The sequence below is a fragment of the Hyperolius riggenbachi genome, chromosome 4 (assembly GCF_040937935.1).
Source record: "Hyperolius riggenbachi isolate aHypRig1 chromosome 4, aHypRig1.pri, whole genome shotgun sequence".
Lineage (NCBI taxonomy): Eukaryota > Metazoa > Chordata > Amphibia > Anura > Hyperoliidae > Hyperolius > Hyperolius riggenbachi.
Window position 1 is genome coordinate 489,827,679 of NC_090649.1, and position 16,492 is coordinate 489,844,170.

Genomic DNA, 16,492 nt, shown 5'->3' on the forward strand with positions numbered 1-16,492 from the left:
TGAAAACTAAAAGGCATAGGGCGGCGGTTTATATCTCATTGGAAAGAGGAGAAAGAGAGCTTTAAAATGATATGCATCTTTCCATAGTTACTACACTGCTCAGAGTCCCTTTAACCATTATACCATCCAGCCACTGCTGACAGGATGGCGAGGGCTGGTTTATGTGCTGATGGGGCCCCTTTGACTCTGAATGGGGCCCCAAGCGACTGCTTTTGTTGCCTGGTTGGTAATCCGGCCCTGGTTAGAAGCCATAACTTTTGTTTGTAAACACTGCCTAAAACTGTTAATTACAAGCCAGGATTGCAGCAGGGAGTGGCAGAAACAGCACAGAGGGGCCCAGGAGAACATAAGGAATAGAAAGGTATGCTTTGTATTGTAAGAATTTTAGAGTACAGATTGTCTTTAAGGGTAGCACTGTCCAGATCTGATGCTTTCGATTGTAGCTAAGCCAAGAGGTTGTCCCATCCAGGGGCGTGGCAATAGCCATTGCAGCCATAGCAACTGCTATATATAAACCAATGTTTGTGATTTTACATTTTTTTTTTTGCAGCTTCCAGGATGCGATTGACAGGTTAGGGAGGGGACCGTGTGGGAGATGTGCCTACATGGGGCGTCCCTGTAAAAGATGTAATCTACGACTACGTCCAACCGAAGCCTCCCACCTGAATGCTACCTAATTTATGCAATTCCTGCTAGATTTGGTACGGCAGGCAAAGGGTGTATGACAGTTCACATGATTGGCTGACTAGCGCCTGCTGACCAGATAAAGGTAGGAAATTGCTTCAACTAGTAGTGAGTAATTGTGTGTGTTGCAGTTAGCATTCAGTTTAGAGGCAATGGGGGTGAATTCCCTGGGGGTGAGAAGTCCAGGGCCCACCTGCACTTCCCTCTAGGTATCGCATAATGGTTTGGGGGCCCCAGCCAGTGAGAGAGACTGGGGCCCCCGGCTGTCGTGCGAACCAATGTTTGGGAACTGCTATGGGGCCCTGGAGAAGAGGGGGGCCTAGTTGTTCTTGGTGTGTTCACTATTAACTCTCCTTTGTTTCTCTGCCCTCTGACTGTGTCTCTCTTAGCTCTAGGACTATACACACTGTACATTGCATGGTAAGGTCATTTGCCCAATCAACTCATGTCCATAGGGTAGGGGCAGGTTGCATTGATCAAGAGTGACTAGTTCTGAGGGCCCCATGACAATTTTGCTATGAGGACCCATAATTTCTACCTACAGCACTAGTCCCATCAGCATTTTAATTTTTTAAAAGATCTCCATTTCTGAATTGCAGCTCCCTGCAGAGTTGTACTGATGGGAAGGGGCCAGGTTTGGCCTACAGCATTGAGGGATTCAGTAAAGAGGAGCCATTTTCTTTCCCACAGGTTACAGCAGACAGTGAGTAAAATACTTACCTGCTCGGAGTTCACCAGCACAATGGTCATGTGACCAGAGAAGTTGTGAGAGCAGCAGAGGAGGATTGGAGGAGGCAAGTATGCTTCTCAGTATGTAACATATACAGGAAATGGTTGAACACATCGAATACAGCGCAGGAGATTTGGGCGCAGCCGACACCACCATAGACGGTAATAGGAATTACGGCTATAGCTGTGCACAGTGAGTAACTTTGGCGCCATCAGAAGACTGAGCTGAATTACATTATTCCCCACCATCCACATGGACCTGGAGGGGGAACAGTAATTAACACCGCCGGGATTTGTGCAGGAGCAGGGTGAGCCATAGATCGGCTGTATCCTGCGCCTAAGTCTCCCAGCGGCGATTTCATAGGTACGCAAAATGTTAGGCATGTTAGTTAGTAAGATCTTATGTGGAATAGATCTTGTCCACATTCTCTCTGCTGTGTCCAAAATACCATCCTATGAAAAGTGCATACATTTGCATTTCATTTCCTTTGAAGAGTGCTGTAATTTGACATTTGAATATCACCTAGCCAACAGCCCCATTTATTAGCCCACTGGAAATAAGGGAAGCTGGCCAGTAATTGGTATAAGCTATTGTCAAATGCAAGCAGCAACACAATGTGTAGAATAGGAAGCTGTCTAAGCACATGAATAGACTGTCTGATGTGTTGGAGACAGCTAATAACGCAGGAAACTGTCTGATCAGTGCATACATGTAAACTGAGGCCTGTTGTTACCAAGAGGATATCATTTCTATCTTTGATACAAGACAGAACTTAAAATTATTTCCTCAGCAAATTGTTTTTCTAGGATAGAGCTACATATTGGGCTATGAAATGGATGCTCATAGATAGGATCAGTAAGTGTAACCCCTCTGGAAATTACTGCACAGCAACGGTTACCCTGATCTAAGTCAGCATGGGGTTCTCCCACCCAGGAATCAGACTTGCAAAAGAGTAGAGTTTTATTTCTGTTTAATTCCCTTTAAAATGAAATCTTTAATTAATAAGTTAGCCCTTTGTGTACGAAGCAGAGAATTTCCATCCCCTAGAGAGAGAGACTACAGAAACATTTCATTTGACCCGGAATAGGATCTGACACGTACATGACTCCGGCCGGTTTCACACTGCAAACTGGCGGCAGCGATGGGGTACGTCACACCTGCTGCACCGCATCGCACAAAACAGGCCTTTAGGTAACATAGTATGCAGTTAGTCTGTGGTGTTCCTTGTCTGGCCACCAGTCAAGCAGGAAGTGACGCGTGCTTGCGGTCACTTCCTGCTTCAGAGTATACAGAAGTCCACGACGGCGTGTTGTAAAAATAAGCCTCCGCGCATGCGCGCCACTACGTCAACTGACGCAGATCGACGTAGATCGCCACAGATCACGGTAACGTAGTTCTGTGATAGCGTTAGATTAGAGACTTCCGGCACAGCGTACTGCAGCGCGGGAAGCATGGACTTCACCATAGTGTTGCATTAGGCTGCGGTAGCAGTGCATCAATTTGACGCACCGCCCAGTGTGAAAGGGCCCTCAGAATAGAGAAACAGAAAAAATATAAATAACAAAACAGAGACACAATAACAGCAATGTTAGCAAGATACATTAACCTCCCTGGCGCTCTGGACGACCTAGGCTCGTCCAGAGACGCCGGAGGTCGCCGCTCAGGCCCCGCTGGGCTGATTTGAATATTTATTTTTTTAAAACACGCAGCAAGCACTTTGCTTGCTGCGTGTTGTGCCTGATCGCCGCCGCCCATCCGCCGCTACCCGCTGCGATGCAGCCTCCCCCCCCCAGACCCCATGCGCTGCCTGGCCAATCAGTACCAGGCAGCGCTGAGGGGTGGATCGGGACTCCCTGTGATGTCATGACGTCCATGACGTCAAGACGGTCATCACCATGGCGACGGGGGAAGCCCTCCTGGAATCCCGTTCAGAACGGGATTTCCGGACGGGTGATTGCGCCGGCGGCGATCGGAGGGTTGGAAAGGAAGCTGCAGGGAGGGGGGAATCATGTAGCTAGCGCTAGGCTAGTTACATGATAAATGTAAAAAAAAAATTGCAAAAAACGTTCCCGCGGCCACAGGGCCTTGGGAATCAGAACGCCAGGCAGGTTAACCACTTCGGCCTGCATGTGTTTTCACCTCAGAGCGATAATCCCGTGGCTGAGTGAGTTATATGCAGGAGCTGCTGCAGATCTCTCTGTGGTAAGTTTTGTCTCTTGTTTTTTAGACCCTAAACCTGAAAATAATCATAACGCCTGGGAGATTTTATATATATATATATATAAATGTTTGGGTACTATGTGGGGAGTGTGGGAGGGAAATAGTGAATTTTAGGTGTAAGTGAAGTGTAGGTATTTTTATTAAATAAAATGTGTTGTGATGTAGTTTTACTATTTGCCCACAAGAAGTCCTCAGTCATTATTTCCGATTCGCATACGTAAGGACGGGAATGGGAAATAATGCGTGGCAGTGTAACACCCGAAAGATACAATGACGCAGGCATCTAATAGATGCCAGTGTTCATTGACTCGGGGACTTAGATTAATGAATGGGAACTGCGTTGCCATTCATTCATTCCCCGCTAACGGGCGGTAATGGTAGCGCGTGCAGCTAGTGCCGCCCCCAGCTACCATTGACTAATTTTGGCGGCCCTGGGACTTCAAATGAAGACACTGTAGAAGCGTTTCCCTACAAGCGCCTACAAGTACTGGCACTTAACATCTTTTCCTTATGCATTGCCCCAATCGAAAATGGCGCCGCCGGTACTTCCGGCGGATGCCTCTGTATGCGATGACGTCATCGCCTACTTCTGGTTCCGCCCCTATCTCTCGGCGAGCGCGCAGATCAGCGGCCGCCTTGGATATTACAGAAGCTATTTAATACTGCTCCACAGAGCCCCCTGCAGAGGCTCCCTATGCTGGATCGATTTATTTCATTTGGTAAGTGACCTAACACTGATGTGATGTTTGCTTTAACTGACATCTGAGTATTAGAAGCTCCCCCTGCTGTTCATCCTTCATATTTATACTTATACTTAGCACCACAGCGAGTATTACAATTCATTTATTTTATCAGTGACCAGTTTATTTTTTAGCTATCAGCTGATGCTGTTAAATGATACTAGGATAACCTGAGATATGTTTATGTATAATAACTGGCCAAGTCTTATTTGTTATTATTATTGATGATTTATGCACAGATTTTAATGAACTTACAAATACCCATTATGATTTTATTACAATTTTTATCAGTAATATGATTATTTATTTTTACTTTATTACGTGGCTAACATCCTTTCTCTAGTGCTGACTAAGTCAGCTTTCACTATGTATATGTACTGTATGTACGGACACACTATATGTATACATATATATATATATATATATATATATATATATATATATATATATATATACCTCTGAAATTAAAAGTCCAAAATTGGACTTTCCCATTGCTATTTATTCATTTTTATTTTTATTTTTTATTTTTTTTATGACTACTTTCGTACCTCCTTCTAAAAATACCACCTTCTTTTTGGATAAAAAAAATCATTCCAGCCTTCACCCTACAAACATCAAAAGGCTTTGCAGAAAAGTTATGTGTATATGTATATATATATATATATATATATATATATATATATATATATATATATATATATATACAGAGAGAGAGAGAGAGAGAGAGAGAGAGAGACGGATTTATTGTGTATATATGTATATGGAGATAGACTTATTGTTATGTCATGCATTATCTATGATCTTGTTATTATTACTACGATTGAGTTTGATATCCGCGAATGGGTATATTGAGGAGTTCTTTTGCTATTATAGGCACTGTTACTGGCCTGAGGAAGCGGGCTGAGACCCGCGAAACGCGTTGCCTGTGCTAAATAAAAAATCTTTTGTATTAATACAGAGATTTCGTCATTGAGGTAAGCCACCTCATAATACTTATCGTCTTTAAGCTGTTTTTAGATGCTTTTATTACACCAGGGCGCCTCTTTCCCCCGTTTTCTCAGGATATGATTATACTGCAGTGACTGCACCTGGTGCAGTAAGTAGTTAAAGTAACCATTCCCCCACCCACCATATCAGACCCACTACTGCAGACCCGTGTCGGCAATGTATATAAAACATGTATAGGCCCACTTTCATAACTGCTGGCATGGTTGACGTCTTTATGGACTGAATGCAGCCCATATGAAGAGAGGTGGCAATGCTAAGAGTCAGCTCATGTTCCCAGCCATGACCTTGCCAGTCACGGGCCGCACTTGGTGGGAAACCCTAGAAGCATTTTACAACATATCTGACATTATATCGCAAGGCATTCGCCGTGCCACTCTAACTTCCAGCCTCCGACATATGGAAAGCTTCAAAAGAATTGGAAAAGTAAAAGCTGTCTTAATGAAGAATGTGAATGTAATCTGCAAATAAAACAAACCAGCTCATGTCCCACACAGAGTCCTCTCTCATCCATCACAGGCCCAGAGAATAACAAGTCATCTACCGCTAACTCCCAGCAAAGGTTCACAGATCACACTTCACACGTCTTCCACCGCTTCTCCCCAACAGCTGAACTCATTTCTGCTTCTTTCTCGCGTGAATATTTGCCAGAAACTATGACTCACCATGGTAAAGAATAGCAGGGGAAAAAAAGGCAGACGTTCGCAGTTAAGAGTAGGTTTGGCATTTGTGCCACTACTCGTATATTATGCTGTGAGCTCCAGTTTCAGGTCTACGGGCGCTATTATTGATGAATAAAGTGTCAACATATTCCGTGGCGCTGTACAAAGTAAGAAAACAAACAAGGGGTACGTAATGATCCTAACATTGCTATATATCAAATATGGACACTGGTACAAAATATTTTCGCAATATATATTTTTGGATGTGTTGTGGAAGGGCATTCCAGTGGAGGGGTGAGGCACATGAGAAGTCTTGTATACGAGAATGTGAGGAGGTAATTCTAGTGGAGGATAGAAGAAGCTCATGTGCAGATCTGAGATTCAGGTTGGGTTGGTATCTGGAAACTAGTGAGAAGATACAGTGGGATGCGAAAGTTTGGGCAACCTTGTTAATCGCCATGATTTTCCTGTATAAATCATTGGTTGTTACGATAAAAAATGCCAGATACATATATCATATAGGAGACACACACAGTGATATTTAAGAAGTGAAATTAAGTTTATTGGATTTACAGAAAGTGTGCAATAATTGTTTAAGAAAAATTAGGCAGGTGCATAAATTTAGGCACCAAAAAAAGAGAAATGAAATCCATATTTAGTAGATCCTCCTTTTGCAGAAATTACAGCCTCTAAATGCTTCCTGTAGGTTCCAATGAGAGTCTGGATTCTGGTTGAAGGTATTTTGGACCATTCCTCTTTACAAAACATCTCTAGTTCATTTAGGTTTGATGGCTTCCGAGCATGGACAGCTCTCTTTACCTCACACCACAGATTTTCAATTATATTCAGGTCTGGGGACTGAGATGGCCCTTCCAGAACATTGTACGTGTTCCTCTACATGAATGCCTTAGTGGATTTTAAGCAGTGTATACAGGGGGAGAGAGATTGTGGAGAGCTTTGTAGGTTAGGGTTAAAGTGGACCCAAATTAAAAATACAAGATTTCAGAAATAAAATCTATTTTCTAAATTATAAGAATAAATAGCAGCCTTTTTTCAGCTGCATGATGACAAATATAAAATATTTTACATTTATTGGAGGAACCCCTCCCTTCCTTTTTAAATTTTTTTCAGATTTTTCGACAAACTGGTGGAGTAGATGGTGTCCGGCAAAGGAGGAATTGCTAATGGCTGCCCCCAGTATAACCCTAGTTATGCAAAGAGGAGGGTGAAAAGCATGCACTGAAATGCTTGAAGGAGTGTTTATTTATCTTTGTATGTGTCAGAGTGGTGCAACTAAATATTTTTAATTAAAAAAATGTTTGGTTTGGGTCCACTTTAAGAGTTTGAACTGGATCCTCTGGTTAATTGGTAGCCAATGAAGAGCTTGACAAAGCTTGAATTTTCGCCATTCATTTTCAATATTTGCATTTTCGCCTGACTCAAACTTTTTGTAAATAAAAAATAGAATTTTGGCAAAGTACTAATTTTTGTGAAAATGACAACTTTCTTGAAAAATGTGTTTTCTCTTTCCCATTGCCTTCAATACATTTGCAAAAAAAAATTGTTTTCGCATGCTTGCCCATTCATTTTTGCACATGTACTCATATGTGCGAAATAGGTTTGCTCAGGTCCGTTGATTTCAATGCATTTGGTAAAAAAAAACCTGAAAATGTGTTTTCTCATGCCCATATACAGTATCTTTGCAAATATTTTCATTTTTGCAAAAATGATAGCAAAGAGAAATGGAAATATTTTCTCATCACTAGGCAATTCGCATTTTTATCGTTGTTGTGTCCATTAACCCCAATGAGACAGGGTCACAACTTTAAGGGATCAACTCCTGTGACCATAGGGGAACCCCAAGCTGTGGGGTCCAGGGGCGTAACTAGGGGGAACTAACCTTCCCTTCCTCTGATACTCCAGATCAGGTGTTTTTGTGGCTACACACGTTATGAGTGTGAAAATCATGATGGCCAACCTTGTTTTTTGCAAGTTGGGCCCCAGACTGTAAGGGCCATCAAGAGGAGGCAGGGGAAGGGTATGGACATTGGGTGGCTTCACCAAAGTTTTGTTGGGAGTCCCAAGATTTTCACAAATCTGTAAAGGACAAGGAGAAAAATGGAAGGGGTGGGGGAGGGCACTCAATAGGCAATTTGAGAAAACTGGTTCGCCAACCGTGGAATAATCTCACCTGAGATTCTTGCCGATTAGCCCATATGGGTTAGTCGGCTGAAGAGATTTTGTCCCACTCAGAACCGGGGACCAGGTCTTTCCAGCGATCTTCCTCCACAAGATGTACCGGCACATATGCTCCTCCATCCACTAAACTTTAGTCCTGGATCAGATGTATTTCCACTCCTCGCAAGTGCTACCTACCGCTATAGGCGGCCGTATTTATGCATAGGAGTGTCTGCACAGAGGTGACTTGGATGTGCAGGAGGAACCAAGTTTGCGCCTCGATTACTCCACGCTGCTCTGCACGCTTTATACTTGTAAGCCACAGGCTGCAGGAGCTCTTAAAGGGAACCAGAGACGAACAGTATTAAAAAAATGAAAAAGCTTTTATACATACCTGGGGCTTCCTTCATCCCCATAAGCCTGGATCGCTCCCACGCCGCCGTCCTCCGCTGCCTCTATTGCCGATACCTGTTCTCGTCACTTCCAGTGGACACGGCCAATTGTACGCAAGTGCAGAGACTCCCTCCATATCCTTACACATGCGCCTGCGTAGTATGGAAGCACATGCATAAGGATATGGAGGGAGTCCCTGCTCTTGCGTACAATTGGCCGCGTCCGCCGGAAGTGACGCACCGCGCTTGCGTCGACTGGCTCAACTGGCCAAAAGTACGGGACCCGGTACCAGCGGATAGAGGCAGAGGAGGATGGCGGCGTGGGAGCGATCCAGGCTTCTGGAGCTGGAGGAAGCCCCAGGTATGTATAAAAGCTTTTTTCCAATGTCTCTGGTTCTCTTTAAAGCTAGGAGCTGGCTCAGTTTGTGTGAGGGGTAATGGCTGGGAGAAGCTCCAGTTTGCATGTCTTACACAAGCAAGCAGCAGGCAGCTGGAGAGAGGTTTGAACTGACAAGCAGGTGGGTGGTAGATAAGATAAACGGCGGCTGCCGTGTAGTGTAATTAAAAGTATTTATTCTAATAAACAGCAACGCGTTTCCGAGAGCTGAACTCTCTTTCATTTTATACAAACTGCTGGATCACCTGTAGGTAATTCTTAGACAATGGTGATGAAGCAGCGCTGAAGTGTGAATAGGCCCAAAGTGCAGCCCAACCCAGAAGGAAAAGCAGGGTGACAAACTTTAAATGCATTTTACAGGTTTTTTAGTTTCAAAAACATTTTATTGAAACAGCGATAACATAAATCATAAATAGCAAATATTACACACAAGACATACAGTATACTATTATTAATCCTAAATTTGCATTCATTGTAAAGACAATCTTTAGAGATCAGAGTAAAGCTCAACACACACCATACAATCTTGGTTGTACAGATTTACCAAATCTATGTAGTATAAGGGCCAACAGATTGAAAATACCTTGAATGATTGATTGGATAAGCTCTTCTACTACATGAAAGTGGTAAGATTGAACAAACAAGATTGTATGGTGTGTGTTGAGCCTAAAGGTGGTTACACACCGTACACATTTTTATATTTCTTTTCAATTCAAGAATTACAATACTTTTTTCTGATTCATTGTAACACTTGAAAAATCTGACCAATGGTCCACACACGTATGTTCAATTTTTCCCCAGTTACGAAAAAAAATGATTGAAAAACTCTAAAAAAAATGTGCTTGGCTCTATACAGTAATACATTGACAATCTACCCTACACCATTCAATTTTTATAAAGATTGATCACAAAAATACACCACTCCCTATCAACTAATATAACAAAAATTGGGAAATTTGAACGTATAAGAATAAATGCTTTCAATTTTTCTGTATAACTGATCATTTTTATTGAATTGCCGTAAAATTGGATCATTTTATTGTATCGTGTGTGGTCACCTTGATGATAAGAGTTCTAAATAGTTATCAGGAAAGATAGAAACATAATTCAAGTCATTGTCTGCCCCAGTGTTAGAGATAGGAGTAACAAGAAGAGCGGGAAGCAAAATTAGTAGAAAAAAGTAATGGGAGCCAAATTCCTTACAAGACCAACATTAATATCTTCATATTACTTAATTTGGTTTCAAAAATAAGAATAATGGAGAGTAAACAGTAACAGTAACATTGTCTGGTCTATAGAAAACAAACTTAACCATAAACTCTTATTTCAGTATTTTCTTAAAGTGGATCCGAGGTGAACTTTTACACATTGCATAATTGTGTTCCTTTCCTATTGTTTATAGGGAATTCCTCAAGCCAAATACTTTTTTGTTTTTGTTTTAATACTCTAATTCCCTATAAACTAAATAAACCACGCCCACAGGTTTTCAGAGAGCCTTGGCAGTAGCAAGGGCTCATGGGAGCTCAGTCTGGGCAGGAGGAGGAGGTGTTACTAGCCATTTATTTCAGAGGAAGAGGGGAGGAGGGGGTGATTAGGTTTTTTTACATGCTGAGTGCTCAAGATACAGATAAGCCTGCCTCTGTGTAATGTTTACAAACAACATGGCTGCTGTCATTGTATCACAGGAAGAAATAATCATTTTCTATTAAAGCTGTTTGCAGCTAGATTTGCTGTGTAAACTATCTAAACTCTAGATAAGATATATAGACAAGTTACTTGTTATAGTTAGTTTTTCATCTTTGATCCGCTTTAAAAGGACAACTATCATGTAAAATTTTAAAAATTTAAAATCCAGGTACCGTATATATTCGCATATAAGCTGACCCGCTTATAAGCCGAGGTACCAACTCCCTCCTCCCCCCCAAAAACCATGAAAAAGTCATTGACTCACGTATAAGCCAAGGATAGGAAATGCAGTGGCTCCTAAGCTTCAACAATCAAAGTGAATGCCAATAAAATTACATTGCACACAGGACAGCCTGAGCCTCATAGCACTCACACAGTACCGTTGTCCTGCCTACATGCATTGTCCAGCCAACGGGCATTCACTGAAGCTGCGGCGAGCGGACTGAACTCAGAAGTTCATCTCAACGCTAAAATATATTAACTCTAAAAAGCATAATCACCTTTAAAGAAAAACATTCCTTTGTTAGAGCTGCAACTAATCCTGCAATAAATCTGCAGTGTTTTTACTTCCTGCTTTCATGGAAGCAGACCTATTGTTAACATTCTGTGCTTTCAAATTAGCTTATCTGCCACGGCAGTCAGCTGACACAGGGGAGAGATTCAATTATTATTATTATTGATTTATAAAGCGCCAACATATTCCGTGGAGCTGTACAAAGTTGAAAAACAACAAGGGGTACATAATGATACAGAAAATTATATACATCAAATATAGACATTGGGACAAAATACAGAACTGGTGATTACAATGACAGATGTAACATGATGAATAAAATGTGCATGCTACGAATTGAATAACATTCCAAGACACAAAAGGGTGAGAGAAATTACAACTTGTGATTAGTCACAGATGAGGGGGAGTTAGATAGGCTAAACAAGCTGGGGCACTGCCTCCAGTCAAACAAACCTCGCGAAGTGTGGAAAGGCCTTAGAGCAGCTACAAACTTCAAACCATCCCCTCAGCATGCAACACCCAGCACTACACTGGCCGAGGAACTCAATGAGTTCTACTGTAGGTTCGAACATCATCCGAAGCAGCCGGCTGACCCAGCACCCTCGATAGAGCCCTCTCTGTCGAAGGCCCACGGCGGCCTAGTGCCAGTAGCAGTCCGAGAAGCAGACGTACTCTATCACATCCGCAGACTCAACCCCAGGAAGACAGCCGGTCCGGACGGAGTGTCACCTACTTGCTTAAGAACCTACGCAGACCAGCTGGCTCCCACGCTCACCTCACTATTCAATAGGTCCCTGATGGCAGGCACAGTCCCCTCCTGTCTCAAAAGGTCCACGATCATACCGGTCCCAAAAAAGGAAGGACTCATGGAACACAATAACTTCAGACCCGTGGCCCTCACCCCCATCATCATGAAGATCTTCGAACGTCTGGTTCTCTCCCACCTGAAGCACTTCACCGACTCTCTCCTCGGTCCACACCAGTTTGCATACAGGGCTAACAGATCCGTAGACGACGCCATTAACATCAGTCTGGCGTACATCACGGAACACCTAGATAGACCAGACTCCTACGTCAGGATCCTGTTCCTGGATTTTAGCTCTGCATTGAATACGATCTGCCCAAACATCCTGACAGACAACCTTGCACACCTCGGAGTCGACCCCACACTTTGCGTGTGGGTTAAGGACTTCCTCTCCAACAGGACGCAACAGGTGAAGCTTGGCAACTGCCTCTCCAGTGTGAGAACTACAAACACAGGAGCACCACAGGGATGCGTCCTGCCCCCTCTCCTGTTCTCACTGTACACCAACAGCCGTACATCATCCACTGACTCCGTAAAGGTCATCAAATTCGCAGATGACACTACCATCATCGGGCTCATTGACAGGGAGGGGGAATACGACTATCACAGCAAGATCAAGAAAATCTGTAGATGGTGTGAGGCCAAAAATCTTGTTCTAAATGCAGCCAAAACAGTGAAACTAATCTTGGGCTTCAGGAGACACCCACCCACGCCACAACCAGTCCTCATCAACGAGGCTGAGGTGTCCATGGAATCTAGTGTTAGGTTCCTTGGAACAACACTGACAAGTGACTTAAAGTGGGGGCAGAACACCTCCAAAATCCAGAAGAAGGCTCAGCAGAGACTTCTTCCTACGCCAACTGAAAAAATGTGGTATGCCACGGAAACTGCTGTCCAGTTTCTACACTGCCACTATTGAAGCCAGCCTTTGCTCCGCCATTACAGTGTGGTATGCAGGAACAACTGCCAGGGATAAGTATAAACTTCAAAGAGTCATCAGCTCTGCAGAAAGGGTTATCGGCTCCCCTCTGCCACCCCTAGACCTCCTCTATACCGCTAGACTGAGGAAAAGGGCTGACAAGATCTCCCTGGACCCCTCCCACCCAGGCTTCCGTTTCTTCAAGCTCCTTTCATCGGGCCGTCGCTTCAGAACCATCCGCCCAAAAACCAACAGGCGAAGGGACACCATTTTCCTCAAGCAGCCCTCCTGCTTAACTCCTGCCACTCGAGGGGCACTCTTGCCCCACGCAGCTCAAAGACTCTAGGATGGGGTACACGGGAGCCCATTCCTGAATAACCCAGCCACCACCCTGATACACTTCTAAGAACAACTCAATTCCAGGCGCTGCGTGATGTTATGCATCCCCGGGGCTAGACGAATCCACTCCCTGGTGCGGACTATTCAGGGGCAAATTGCATGTTGTACAGCAGCGACTATTTTCTTGTGTACTGCTTGCCTGTCTTTTGCTTGTTTTTCACGGTGTTCGTCTTACCGCCAATTCTGTCTTTGATTGTTGTCTTAGCGTCAATTCTGTCTTGTTCTATTGCCAATGCCAGGTGAACCACAACCAATTCCGAGTACGACTTCGGTCGCACTTGGCGAAATAAAGATTCTGATTCTCTAAATACACACAGGGTGCATTTCTCTATGTTTCCTTCTGTCCTGTGCAAGAGTTCAGGTCCACTTTCAGCTCCGCCCTCTGCCTCCTGATTGGAGTGACCGGACAGCATATCGGTGATGATGGAGCGGTGATGGGGCATTGCAGCCAGCCGGTGTCTGCCACGGTTTGGATGTCTGCCGCGGTTTGGATGTCTGCCCTGTAGGCACTCAGCCCTTTAGATGATCAGCGGCCGCAAGTCCCTCCGCATCTGTTCCTCCGGCTGCATCTGCATGATTGGCGGAGGAATGGAATGTCCATCGGCGGGCATCAGCGCAGGAGAACACTAGTTTAACCACTTGAGAATCGTAGGCTTTCACCCCGCCTAGTGACCAAGCTATTTTTTACAATTTAGGCCACTGCAACTTTAAGGCTGCTTTCACAGTGGGACGTTACAGGCGCACGTTAGAGCAGCCTGTAACGCAGCCCACCGCACAGTAATGAAAAATCAATGGGCTGTTCACAGTGCCCACGTTGCGTTACAGTGTAACGCTGCACGTCAGTTGAATGTGCTGCATGCTGTGCGTTATGCGCGGCTAAGCCACGTTAGACTTTTTGCACATGCTCAGTAATGTTGGAGAAGGAGGTCTTCTCTCCTCCTCCTCGGCCAGCCACATGGCTAATTAATATCCACTGCACTGTGGTGACTCATGGTGGGACTGTAGTGTTTACTTCCTGGAGCGCCGCTCTGTGCGGTGATTAGCTGGCGGGACCACGTGATGCCGCATGCGTCCAAGAGTACGCATCACAGGACGTGTGAAGAGCCGCTTAACGCGGCTCAATGTAACGTCCAGCTACAACCCCACTATGCATTGCGTTAGGTGCACGTTATGCGACGTTAACGTAGCACCTAACGCAACGTCTTAGTGGGAAAGTAGCCTAAGGGCTATCTGCAGGGCCGTACAACTCACCATACAAGTGATTCCCCCCCCCCTTTTCTGCCCACCAACAGAGCTTTCTGTTGGTGGGCTGTGATCTCTGCCACCACATTTTCACCATATTTATTTATTTATGTGCATTTGTTTTTTTTTTTTTTATAAATGTGACTTTTTTTTTTTTTTTTAATTCCCGGCCCTCCCTCCCCCCAACAGCCAATCACCGCGATCGGCTGTCATAGGCATCAGCCTATGACAGCCGATCGCTCCTGTGCCTTAGATCACAGCGTTGTACATTGTAAATAGCTGGAGGTTTTGCTGTCTAACAGTCTCTTAGTGGCGACCGCCGCTGGGAGACTGATGACGGAGCGGAGATGTGCGCGCATCGGTGCATGCAATCTCCTGCAAAAACAGAAAGGAAAGGAGGCAGTGGGCAGAGCTGAAGGAGCGATCCTCCAATCAAGCAGCAGGGGGCAGAGCTGAAGGAACGCTCTCTCCTGTACAAGTAGTAAAGATAGAATAATTTGTACCTCAAACATGTCTCCGCACGGTTAATAGCACGTGTAACTAGGGATGGTAATGCATAGGGGAACTCATGGAGAAGCATGTGATCAGTTTGATCAGCTGATAGATCTGTAAGGTTCTGATTTGCTGGTTATGATCATGTGCTAAACCAGGAAGTTTCACAGCAAATCAGAACCTTACAAATCTATCAGCTGATCAAACTGATCACATGCTTCTCCATGAGTTCTCCTAAGCAAGTGACATCACATGTCAACAACCAGTGAACTCTCTGACTTCACAGGACAAAAAAGCCAGAAAAACAGTCGAATGGCTACGCTCCATGGATTGCTGTTTTTCCAATCACCCCGAAAATGGTCTTCCACAAATCCAAAGCATTACAGAACATAAAATTATATTCAGGGAAGAAAGGGAATAATTTTTCAGATGTTATTAACATGAACCTGACAAACTTTTTTTTTTTTTCCCTTCAGCATGAAAAAAATACAAAAAAAATGTAAAAAGAAAACCCCACAAAAGGAAGACATTTCAATCTGTCATGTTGGCACGTAGTTTATGGAAAAACAACCGGCCAGGTTTTAATGTTCCTATGGACACCTCCACCTACACGTGATGGGAAGACCACTAAACTATTCAGCAGCATCCATTCCATCATATAGAAACAGTTGCTACCACAAAGTTCATTCAGAGGATGATTTCACAAACTTGGAACCTGGCTGGATCATAAAAGATGTAAAATCCAGGAGGCATTTAATCCACTTGGCAACGAGGACGGACGTTACGTCCAAAGAATACACTTCAATAATCGCCATCCCAGAATAGTCTATATATGGTTTCACTGGAAAAGAATAACCGCCGTAAAAAATGAGGTGAGTAAACTGCATTATGTGACAATGTTTTTGAAGTTTATTCTAGCTATCACTTTTAGCAAGCCTTATTTTTTTCTCTCCGTTTGACCACAATTCAACAAATCCTTTTGTTCCACATTTTGAGTTCCTCACGGTTTTTGCTTTTAGGCTGGTTTCACACCAGGACGTTGCGTTTTAGGGGACGTTATGGTCGCATAACGTGCCCCTAACGCAACGCCTGGTGCTCTCTGCTTTGGACGTCAGAGTGAGACGCGTTGTGCAGCTCACTCTGGCGTCCGTGATGCCGTGATGCGTACTCTTGGACGCATGCGGCATCACGTGGTCCCACCCGGCCAATCGCCGCACAGAGCGGCCATTCCAGGAAGTAAACACTGCACGTCACTGAGTGCAGTGAATATTAATTAGCCATGTGCCCGGCCGCTTTCCGCTCCTCCCCAACACTACTGAGCATGTGCAAACAGTCTAACGCGGCTCTGCCGCTTACAAAGTACTGCATGCAGTATGTTATATTATGGCGCAGCGTTACACTGTAACGCAACGTGGGTACTGTGAACA

The 16,492-nt window shown here is 44.2% G+C and overlaps 1 long non-coding RNA gene across 1 annotated transcript in view; it reads left to right on the forward strand.

The window, feature by feature from the left end:
- The first annotated feature begins 5,251 nt into the window (after positions 1 to 5,251).
- LOC137571026 (uncharacterized) overlaps positions 5,252 to 16,492 on the forward strand; it is a 36,629-nt gene continuing 25,388 nt past the window's right edge. Inside the window, exons 1-2 of the long non-coding RNA XR_011031288.1 lie at positions 5,252 to 5,348; positions 15,542 to 15,937. This is a non-coding gene — a long non-coding RNA (uncharacterized lncRNA). The remainder of the gene's footprint in view (positions 5,349 to 15,541; positions 15,938 to 16,492) is intronic.